Raw genomic sequence first — 12,536 nt, forward strand, 5'->3', positions numbered from 1 at the left:
AATAAATACTTAAACAATTTAAAACATGAGATGACTGACTAAAATAATGTCTTTAGACCTTTCCAGTTCATGAAGTGATATTTAAATGAGACTCTGAGCCGAATCACTTTCTCTATTTTGGTCAAGATGGCACTGGCATACTTAAAAATCCATGCACATTTACGTCACATTAGTGAGCACAACTGCAGCTGGACATAGTATTGATGTAGCCGTTGAATTTTGTAATTTTGAGCACTGGCATGTCTGTGTAAAATAGGCAGGTCACCTTTATTGTGACTGCATGCTTGCAACATGAAGAGCAGGCCGGGCAGGCTGGGTATCAGCACATCACAAACTGAGGTTGGTCTGCCGGCTGTCTGCTGTGAGAAAGCAGAGTGGCCTGTATGGACTCGCCCTGCAGTCCCCAGGTGAGCCCTCAGCTATACTCATTATTATCTCCCAGAGGAATGCCACCCAAGTCAGATGGAGAGGCTTCAATGTGAGGAAGAATGCAGGAAAAACACCCTGAAGGATGTCCCTTTTTGATGCATTTTTGATACATTAAGTTTAAAAACTGCAGAGACAGGATGGTCATTCATGTCACTTTTTATATTAAATTCTGCAAAAAGAAGGCTGTGTGTCATTCAAGAGTGTAGCAGAAAAATAAACTTCTGCCCATGCACAAAGATGCAAAAAGAAAATGCCTCATCTGTTCTTTTTTTCCTCATCATGACACAGCGGAACAGGAGAAGAACGGAGGTGCAGTGAAAGTAAATGAAAAGAGTAAAAGAGATCAATGTAATTTGGATGAGATGTATTTTTAATGAGGCTCCAGTCATGGAGGGGTTAGAGAGCAGGCTCATCTGAAGAGCAGCGAATGGGGGGAGAGGAGACAAGGCGGTCGGGCCGCTATTGATCAAAGAGCTGCTGGAGGTAGGCTGGCACCATGACGGGGCCGAGGTGACCTGCACTGATGTACAGTACTGAGGCTCTCAGACGGGGGGTGGGGGAGGGGGTCATAACGGGACGGAGGCTGGACATCACCTCATGGTCTTTAATGAGAAGATCTGCACCAGATCTACCACACAGTTTTCCTCTTGTCCCATTGTCATTTAAAAGACATAATAAAGGGATGATCTTTGATGAAGTCAGTGCAACTTTTCCCCACAGCCATGGTGATGAGACATACACTATATAGACAAAAGTATTCATCCACCTGACCATTGCACCAACAGTAATGATTCAGATACATGTACCTGAATATGGAGTTGTCCCCCTTTTACAGCTATAACATCCCCCGTTCTTCTTCAAATGCTGTCCAAAAGATTTTGGAGTGTTTCTGTGGAAATTTGTGTCCATTTATGCTGTAGAGCATTTATGAGGTCAGGCACTGCTATTGGACCAGAAGGCCTGGCTCAAAATCTCAGGTCCAGTTCATCCTAAAGGTCCTCAATGGGGTTTAGGTCAAGGCTATGAACTCATCAGACCATGTCTTTATAGTTCTTCTTTTTATACTTTGGCATAGTCATATTGAGTAGAAAAGGGCCTTTGCCAAACTGTTGCCACACAGTTGGAAACATAGCATTGTCCAGAATGTCTTGGTATGATGAAGCATTAAGATTGCCCTTCACTGGAGACAAGGGGTCTAGCCCAAACCCTGAAAAACTCTCCACCATGTGCTTTAGCAGTCATTGAGGCACTCTGTGATTTTTCACTGTCTTTCACTTTGTGACTGAGTTTCTGTTGTTCCTAAACACCTCCACTTTCGAATAACATCACTTACAGTTGACTGTGGATTATCCAGCTGGGATTAAATTTCACAAACCATCTTGTTGCAAAGATTGCATCCATCACAGTACCACACTTGAAGTCACTGAGATCTTCAAAACAACCTGATTAGAATCACGCATGGAGACCACATGGTTAGGTGCTTGATTTTATACTAATGTGGCAGCAGGTCTGATTGAAACACCCAAATTCAATAATTTACAGATGTGGCCAAATACTTTGTCTATATTTTGTAAGTCCACCACTGCTCCTTGATGTCTCATTTCACATGAAAAAAGGGGTCCACTCAGAAGTCATCTGCACCTTATGTTATCAAACATTTACCTTTTACTGTTCTGTTGTTCCCTTTTCAATCCATAACAAGTTCCTTTTCCCACAGTTAAGTGTCAGAATCTTAGATCTACCCAAACTTCCTTATTTTCTTTCAAAATAAAAGCAGGTCTGTATCCAAATATGAAGTTACCCAAGACAGTGCAAAAATCTAAAATGCAAAATAATGGAATTTGAAAATGCCATAAAAGGTGAGATTTATTGTGATTAACTACAGAAATCCCTAGATGAACTGCAATTAACAGCTGGAAAAAAGTTGTTTATGTTTATAAAAACCTTAGCATTAATATTTAAGAACTAAATTTAGTATCAAAATATAAAAAATGGATAATGAGACCAAAGAAAGAGATTTTTCCCACAAGAAGTGATCATAAAAAGTGTAACTACTGTGTTTGTATGACTAAAACTGCATTTAAAATGCATTCATGCTAACATGAATAAATCTACTCAAAGTCAGACATACGTATCTTGATAGTGCAGCTAGAGATCAATTTTCTTTACATGTGTAAACCCCAGTTCCATCCAAACTGGAGTAGGCATCCAAAGCATGCCATAACCTTGGCTCTGCTTGATTGTGCATGTAAACGTTCTGTCTCTTAAACTGTTTTTCAGGGATCTGAGTCACAAACCCAAAAGTTGTGACGGGTGGTATAAATTTGGTCAGACTAGTGTCTCTCCAGGTGTGTCAGACTCTCATCCTGGCTCCAGCGAAGAACTCTGACAGATATCAGCACAATGACAATGCTCGGTGGGACAGGGACAGCAGCACTAAAGCACCTCAGGGTGGATTCTTGTCTAGTGTGACTCCAGGGAGGGTGTCACATCCTCCTTTAATCATTAAAGAAACAGGAAGACCCCCAGCTTTTATCCACCATTACCATTTAACCCCCCTGGCCTGTCTCTCTCTGTAGCCCCCAGCCACAGGAGCTCCTCTACAAACCAGTGGAGACAGACCAGTGGCTCCACAGCGCCTGGTAATCGATGTCTGCCCCTCTGCACCCCGAGGCCCCAGCCTGCCTCTTCAGCTCCCTTTAAAGGCCGCTGATACACACAGAGCACAATCAAGGACGTAAAATATGCATCCATGTGCATGTATGTTTAAGTATGCACAGAATAAGTACATACAAATACACACAACAGTCCCCTGGTCCCAGTAAGAGGGGTGCATTAACACCGCCTGCTCCCTGTGTGTCTCCAGCCCTCCCTCCGCCCTGCAGACACAGACATTGACTGCTGGATCACAAACCCTTTACCTGAGTCAATAAAAGTCCCTGCATAGAATTGATTTGGCAGGGGGGGGGGGTGGAAGTGGGGACAAGGGGGGCCGAGCAACAGGACTCTGAAATCTATAGATGGATTTTTGACTCTCAGAGACCGGCGTTGTCAGTCATCTTCTTTTGTTTGCTGAGAAAACAGGGGAAGACTGGACAGGAGACAGAGAGACAGCGTTATCTGATTGCGACTGACTGATTGTGCAGGACGTCTGGCTTCTGTGCATCACAAATATAGATGATGAAGAGAAAAAAAACAGATTTCCCTCAGTGAGACAGAAACAACTGATCTTATGTCTACTCTCTGTATGCAGCCTAACTGCTAAACTTTGCCTCTGCAGTTGCAACGTCATCTGATCCAGGGCACACTTTTTCTAGCCCCCCATAAATATTGCAAAGGAAGTAGGCCCCAAATGAGAGTGATGAGTGAAGGAAACAAGGCAAGGTAAAGTTCGTCATCAGATGTAAACCCCCTTTCACCCCCCATGCACAGCCTCAACTTCTTTTACAGCTCTGCAAACATTGCTGCAGCGTCAGGGGGAATAAATGAGAGGTGGTCTGTGCAGAAACTAAAACTAACATCACGGCTAAATTACTGTTGATTAATGTTGTGAGCACTGTGGTATTAATGCATTCTGAGCTGCAGAAACAAAGACTGAGGAAGTTTTGCAATATTGGATTGAAATGCAATATAAAAACTGCAGAATTTCATCTTATTTTTCTCCAAATGTTCACTGAATATTTGCGCAAAATAATGCATGAAGGAAAATGATAGTAAATGGACTTGAGCTTGAGCACGTTTGTAGAGTTCCAACTGCTCGAGCACTTTTGTCCTGCAGGTCACATTTACCCATTGACACCACATTCATGCACTGATAGCTTAGCTGCATGCATCTGCATGCTCAGATACCAGTTTTCACATAAAGGGTTTGATGTCAGCATCCAAGTCATCCCCAAACGCCTGGATCTTTGTTTTGGCATTCCTAACATTTCAGCCTCCTCACTCAGCTAGTTAAGAGCTCCCAAAAGAACGTCCACAATCAGAGCATCATCAGAAAGAATCCAGCCATAATGTCATTGTTATAAAATATTATTGTTGACATCTCTGCAGTATCAGTAGTACCAGGTATAAGTTGAGAGTCAGGCTCCTTCGGTGGAGGCGTTATCAGGTCTAGCACTGGACTGTCCAGTGTTACTCTGCCTTTTCTCCTACACAGTACATGATCTATAAAAAACTGTAGGCTGTGAAGATGACAGAAAAGCATACTGGCAACTGGTTAGAAGTCCAAGTGTGCCAAGTGGTAAAATTCAGATTTGGCAGTATGGCATTCAGGAGTGCACAGGCCCTCTTTAAGCACAGTTCAATTCATATTAAAGGGCTGGCTCATAGAACTGGCTCGGCTCATTTAGCAACACATAATTACTTGGTCACTCACCCTGCAGGGTTTATTTGTTCATCAGTATATTACTGTCTCTATTAAAAGCTCATTTATTACAAAAACAGGGTGAAAAGCTATTAAAGTAACATAGTCTCTTAGCTTTAGACTAGACTTGTCCCCATTTATCTTTCTGAAAGTGTCGCATATCTTATAATTTTCTCAAAAAGTATACAGTAAAGCAGTGATCATCAACTGGCGGCCTGGAGGCCACGTCAGGCCCCCATTATCTTCCCATCTGGCCCTCAGAACACGATCAAATTCAAAACATGTGCGTAGGAAAATTCTATAGGAAAAATGTTTCGGTACTTTGAGAATGCTTTTATTTTATTTTTTTAATAAACTCCCTACAGCTATAAAAACAACTCCGAAAACAACAATTTAATCAGGAATGACATTGTGTTTTTTCATTTTTTTGAGAAATCCATCTATAAGCCTTTATTAGCAAATATGATGCATGTTAAACATGTATTCATCAGTTCATTCTTGATTTAAAAATAAAATGTTGTTTTCTATGGCAACTTTTAACTTTAGGTGTTTTGGGAGTGCAATTTTCCTGCTTGGGTTTTTCAATAATCACTAAACAGCACATTAGCATCAAACCAAGTCATAGACAACATGACAGCCACACAAATAATCATCTAAAATATCTCTATAAATAATATATAATATCAATAAATAAATAAAATATAAATAAAATTGCTTACATTTGAACTTAGATAATATATATATACAACAATATGTTAATTAGACTATTTTGAAAATTTATTTCGTTTAGTTGAAAGTTCAGCCCCCAAAATGTCTGTTTAGAAAAAAACTGGCCCAAATGCAGTGGATGACCCCTGCAGTAAAGTAATTTTAAATTTACAGTGCCAGTTCCTGAGAGGTCACCTGCTTGGAAATTTTCAAGATGAAATTTCAAAGACGATGGACTTATCGAAAGTGCTATGGCGGAGCTCTGTGGTAAGAAGCCCTGAGTGGACATGCATCCACTTATTTATTTTAATCAATTTTTCAATGAAAATCAAGATTACAATGCTGGTTTTACTGATATTTTCTGCTATTCATATTTGCTTTCTTGATATCTCAATTTAATTTTGATATCTCTGGATAATAAAATATATACAGAATATATATATCAATTCATCTCAGGATAACACAGCATGTTTTTTCTCTGACTCTTACCAAAGGAAAAGGGTTTGTTTAAACACACGGATGCAGGTCTGCTGAGGCTTCTGTACTACTTGCGTGGGCTTCATTGTCTGTCAGGGCCATTTCTTGGTTTTCTTGCTTTGCTAATGCTGAGCTCTAAAGGTTAACACCGAGTACCTCTCAGCAGACTTAATCCTTTAAAGTCCTGTGTAAATAGAACCCCAACCACCTGTACTGTTCCCATCATGCTCTTGTTTTATCAGCATAAAGCTCTGTGTATGTACAGTCCTCACAGACAGGCTCTTTCTCCACACGCAGCATGTAACCTATGAAATGACTTCATGAGTGGCGACAGCTTATCTCTCCCTGCGGACGGGATCAATAGACTGGCGCTCTTGTGTTCCTTGTTGACGTGAAACTGCATACGCTGTGTAGTCGGCCTGCATTTAGTAAACACTTCCCTTCCCCCTCTTCCTTACATCATAGAGGCACTAAACATGGCTGATTCTTTCAGATATACTGTTCTATGATTCTGTGTGATGCACAGCAGCGCTGTCATGTCATCTGAAACTGCAGTGAGGAGCGAGGGTGAGAGGTAGGGTGGCCATTTCCACAGCACAGCACAGATTAAACCTGATCCACTATTGATTGTCTTGGGAGTAGCAAAAGAATCAAAAAGTTTACCAGTTACTCAACAAAATCTTCTATCCTATGGCCTTATCACTGCCAAGAAACTCATACCTTTATTTTGGAAGAAGAAAGAAGTGCCTACTATCAAAATGTGGTTGACTAAACTGATGAAAATGCTTCATTTAGAAAGAATTAGATTCATTCTCAAAGACAAATTGGATAAATTTGAGAAGATTTGGCACCCATTAATCTCCTTTTTGCACAGCTGAATAATCTATTTAACATTGCACATATAGATCCAGGTGACACTCCATGGGTGGGTTGAGGTTGGGATCAGGATGAGAACTATATGTTATTGTTCTGTTGTTCATTTTGTACTTAGTAGGGAGACATTTTTGCCAGTAATAAGGTTGAGATAGCTTACCTTACTGATATCACTGACTATGATGTCAGGCCTTGACAGCTTTTGTTTGTGTAAAGAAAAAAGCAAAATGTTTTTGTGGATGCTATGTGAAGCATTTTCTTCAATAAAAATATTTGAAAAAAAAAAAAAACACAGGACTGATGTGCAGAGAAAGAGAGCAATGGACAATATGCTGCGTTACATTCAGGTGCGACTCCAAAAGGAGGACAAATAAGCGTCCAACATTCAAATTCCGGACTGTCTGTCCAAAAGCCGGACATATGGCCACCCTAGTGAGAGGGTGCAGACAGGATGTGGAGTCTCTGCTATCAGCCCATCTCTCACAGGACTTATTGTGTAAACAGCAGGAACAACCTGTTGGCTGCAGGCGGCTCTCACTAACACAGGCCAGCAGCTCGTATGGGTGTCAACAAGACGTGAGAGCTCGGTGATGATATCATTTTAGTGTTTATCATGATGTCAGTTTGCATGTCAGAGCCTCTGATGACCCGCGCCACAGTGACGGCGGTATATTTGGAGTTAAACCTCCAGAAAGACTTGTGTTTGTTTCAACCCACTGTAATATTGACACAACTGAAATAGATGAGGACAGATTGCAACAGATTCTGGTAAATATTGAGTAACGCTCTCACTCACATTCAGACACTTTTCTTTTAAAGGAGAGAGTATAAATATGAGGATGGGGAGGGAAGGGTTTTTAAAGGTGACTAATGTCAAATCTTGTGAAGTGAAAGCTTTAACAGCATTAGTCAACTAGTCTCAAGTGAAAACTCTAGGAAACAGTCAGAAATGAACACTCACATACTTTCCCATATTTATCAAACATGTTTGGTAGAAAACTGGGTGAGCAGCTATTTCCACGCACGGATCGACATTTACTAGGGGTGTAACAGTATCGGTAACGGTTTTAAATGGTATGTCTCCAGGGCAGAAAGTGTAGTTTTTTAGTGATGCAGAGCTAATAAACCTGGAAACTACCATTCCCATCAGCCCCTGTGTACCAACCATGACCTGCGCTCCACTTGCTTGCTTGATTCTACAGCGCGAAAATGGCGGATCCATGGAGTAGTGATGGAGAGACGAGTGGCAAAGTTTTAGAGAGTGAGGAGGCTCCAGTGACTTTTAAATCTGACGTGTGGAAACATTTTGGCTTCCTGGTATCAAGAAATGAGAAAGAGTGATGGAAAACAAAAGACAATATGCAGACACTGCTGGATTGCAGTGACACACTTCATGGGGAATACCAGTAACATGACGAGCCACTTGATTAATCATCATCATGAAAAGATTCACGGAGATCCGAGGAACAAAATCCGGCCAGGCCAAAAGACTCTTAAGGAAATGTTTGCAGTCCCACTGTGGGGGTATCTATCTGCTTTGCAAGGTTAGCTAAAGCGCCAGATTTATCAGAACTTGGCACCCATCTGTTCAGATGAAAAAAGACGTTCCTATTGGTGAAACTCTGTTATAGTCATACTTCTCAGTGTATAAATGGAACTATAGAGGTATTTAACTATATTCATCTGAATAACCAGGCGGAGTAGAGTTTGAGAATTAAACCTCAGAGCAGTTCTCAAAGGTTGGGGATTGTAGGGCTGTTATGAAATCTCGTCACCCTCCAGCACCGCGGCTTTCGCCACCTAACTCCGGCCCAATCACGGCCTCTTTGAGTAAATTGAGAAGACTTGCTGAAATCCTGAAGAAAAATTATATCATAATTACTCTGACCGCATTGAGGAGTAAGGCTCGCCTGCGATCCTGTATGCTCGCCTTGCACAATAGGCGTCCACTTTGCCCGTCTGAGAGGGATCCATATCACACGCTGCATTGTGAGGGTCGGCACAAAAGCTGCGGCTAGAGATACTTTGTTACTGGAGTGCTCAAAGATCAGTTTCCTTTGTCACACACTTTTTTACAGCACTGGAAAAAAAACCTCTCAGAGCTGACATGTGAAATAGCCTGTAACCCTCTGACCCGTGAAGGCACAATGAAGTCGTCGTGTCTGTTTACACAGACGTACACATGCTAACACCCTGAATAAACACGCAGAGACACAGAGAAGCTCTTGAGTCTATATGCAGGGAGTTTAATGACGCTCACAGATGTCAACCAGAGTTTAACAGTTTGGTTGAGTGCTCACTAATTTATACGAGGCCTCTGTGATTACGTGAGGCTCGGTGGCTTTGGACGAGGACACATTTGGACCGGGGACAGACTCTGAGGATGTTTTGGACTGTTTATCTTCAGGAAAGCTTTCTCGGCTCTTTCATGTCAAAACAGTCTCTCTCAGTGTCTGTCGCTGACTCTAAATCTCTCTTTTCAGCAGAGTGGAGACTGAAATGTGGGAAATATCTGCCTCCTACATGTCCTCCAGTAGATCTTTGCTTTTATCCTTATCAGTGCTGAAGGTACCATGATGCAACATCATCCTTTTGAATATTAAGATTGTTTTTCTCTGCAAGAAGTAAGATAATGTATTTGTTTTGAAAGTAATCTGTTAGTTTGCCACTTTTCCATAAATGTAATCTAAAATGTGTAGTACTTCTGTTTCTTTTGTGGCACCCAAAAAGCAAGGAAACCTCAGAAGAAGCTGGTCAACTGTTTGATTATCAGACAGCTTATATGTTAAAGTGAGCGGATTACAACCCTACCCTAACCCTTTATATATTTTACCCCTAAACCTCTTAAGGGGCAAACCTTGGCGGCAACTATTGCATGTAAGCATTTATGATAGCTGGCAATGAGTCTTTCACATCACTGTGGAGGAATTTGTCCCCCTATTCTCTGCAGAATTGTTGAATTCAGCCACACTGGAGGGTTTTCCAGCATGAACAGCCTGTTTAAGGTCATGCCACTGCATCTCAATCAGATTTAAGTCCAGATTTTGACTAGGCCATTCTAAAACCTTCATTTAGTTTTTTCAGTCCATTGAGAGGTGGACTTGCTGGAGTGTTTTTGATCATTGTCCTCCTCCATAACCCAAGTGTGCTTGAGTTTGAAGCAGAGTAGGAATTTAGCACCCACCACTGCAACTGGTATCTTTGCTAAAGGTGCGTTTGAACCAATGTCCTGCCAGTCTCAACTCCAAGAAAGTTAAACAAAGCCTGAATTTTGGCTTGAGACAACTGAAAATGCATAATAGAATATTAAATTCTAGTGACTCTAAAACTTACAATGCAGGAAAATTAATCTGTGGTGCCCCTGTAGGAAGCACAGCAAACATTTGCATGATCGAGTACGTTGTTGTGCAACAACTCCCTCTTCTTCAACAGCCTATAACTTGAATACAGTAAGCCTCCATTTTGATAATACCTCATTAAATAATGCTGCTAGTAAAAATACAGTGAGTGATAGAAATTTGAATCCACCAGCCACAGTGGCAGGTAGACAAAAAGATTAATGGCTTGAAGTCATGAACTTATGGTCGGATGTTCTCCTTGAGGATTTTCTGGTAGAGAGCAGAATTCATGGGTCTATCAATTACGGCAAGGGGTCCAGGTCCTGAAGCAGCAAAGCAGCCCCAGACCATCACACTGACACCACCATGTTTGACTGTTTGGTCAGTCCACTGAATATTTTCCTCAAAGTCTTCGGGATTATCAGGATGTTTTTAGTCAAATTTGGGACGAGCCTTTGTGTTCTTTTTGGTCAGCAGTGATTTTGGCCTTGGAACTCACCCATAATGCCATTGTTGCCCAGTCTCTTTCTCATTGTTGAATCATGAACTCTGACCTTAACTGAGTCAGTGAGGCCTCCAGGTCTTAACGTGTTCTTTTGTGACCTCCTGCATGAGTCGTTAGTGCACTCTTGGAGTCATTCTTGTAGGCCGGCCACGCCCAGGAAGGTTCACCACTGTTCCAAATTTTCTCTGTTTGTGGATAATGACTCTCAGCAAGGTTCACTGGAGTTCAAATGATGGGATGTAGGTGTCAATAACTTTGTTCTTTAATTTCTTTAGATGGCACCATGATGTGTTGAGATCTTTTAGCCTACTTCTCTTTGTCAAACAGGTTCTATTTATGGGATTTCTGGATTCAACAGGTCTGGCAGTAATCAGGCCTAGGTGTGGATAGTGAAATTGCATTCAACTTCCCCTAAAATATGTTTAATTACAGTTAATTCATTATTTAACAAAGGGGGCAATGACTTTTTCACAAAGGGCCATTTAGGTCTGGATGGTGTTTTTCCCCTTAAAAATGATGTCACAATTTAAAAACTACATTTTGTATATACTCAGGTTATCCATTATAAAAATTAGTTCCAAACATTACATTTTGGCGGCACAGCGGCGCAGGGATTAGCACTGTTGCCTCACAGCAAGAGGCTGCTGGTTCGATTCCCGGTCAGGGCCAGGGCCTTTCTGTGGGAGTTTGCATGTTCTCCCCGTGCATGTGTGGGTTCTCTCCGGGTTCCTCCCCACACCAAAATCATGCTCATTAGGTTATTAAGTGTGAATGTGAGCCTGGTTGTCTGTCTCCATATGTCAGCCCTGAGATTGACTGGCGACCAGTCCAGGGTGTACCCTGCCTCTTGCCCGATGACAGCTGGGATAGGCTCCAGCCCCCCCGCAACCCGGAACTAAATATATAAAATAGATGGATGGATGGCATTTCAGTGTGACTAAATGCAATAATAAATAATGGTCAGATGGGTTTACCCAAACCTGGAATCCACTCTGTCATTTTTAGATATTTCTGGGAGTGGGAGTTGTTAAATTAAAAGTTCTTTTAGCTGAAATCCTGCAGAGATTGTGAAAAATACAAAAAATCTCCCCTCTGAGCTCTTCCAAACTTCTTCCAAACCTGAATCCCATTCAAACTCAATTGGCTGTCCACACCTCAGACCTCCCCATCTATCTCCTCATCCTGCTGAGTGCTCCACATTCCTGCACTGCTCAGCCTCTCATCCTGCTCCCACATCCTCCTGGCTGAATCCTCAGAAAGAGAGCCAGACAGAGCAAAAAGAGCGGATCATATTGACAATTATTTCAGTGCGGCTGGCTCCAGGCAAATTAGATTGAATGGGCTGGAAAACAAGTTACATTAATCCAATTAGGTTATGATCAGTGGATGCTATTGGGCAGCGCGGGCAGAGCGGAGGCGAGCTTCTTTGTGCTGAGCGGCAGATAGAGACGAACAGAGAGGAGACAGAGTCTAAGGCGAGAGACAGAGCTGGTGCTAATGTCTGCTCTAACTTAATAGAGAGGCTGCCTCGCTGCTCGCTCTGATTGACCACTCCATTACAACTGCACTGACACGACCGCTGTGTCTTTAGAGATGAGACATGACCAAAGCCATTCTGCAGCTGGACCTCACATCAATCTTTCTTAATCATTTGAATCCTGCATCAAACAATCATGCACTGCAGGGACGTCTGCATTAGCTCCATGTTTGTGTCTCTGTGTGTCTCTGTGTGTCAGGGAATGCACAGTTTGCATGTCTGACATTCTGCACTGAATTCCCTCTTGTAGTCTGGGTAAAGCCCGGGCGCCCTTTACCCCACCAGCTCTCTGTCTCTCTCTCCATC

Source organism: Cheilinus undulatus, linkage group 19 (genome assembly GCF_018320785.1).
Source record: "Cheilinus undulatus linkage group 19, ASM1832078v1, whole genome shotgun sequence".
Classification (NCBI taxonomy): Eukaryota; Metazoa; Chordata; class Actinopteri; order Labriformes; family Labridae; genus Cheilinus; species Cheilinus undulatus.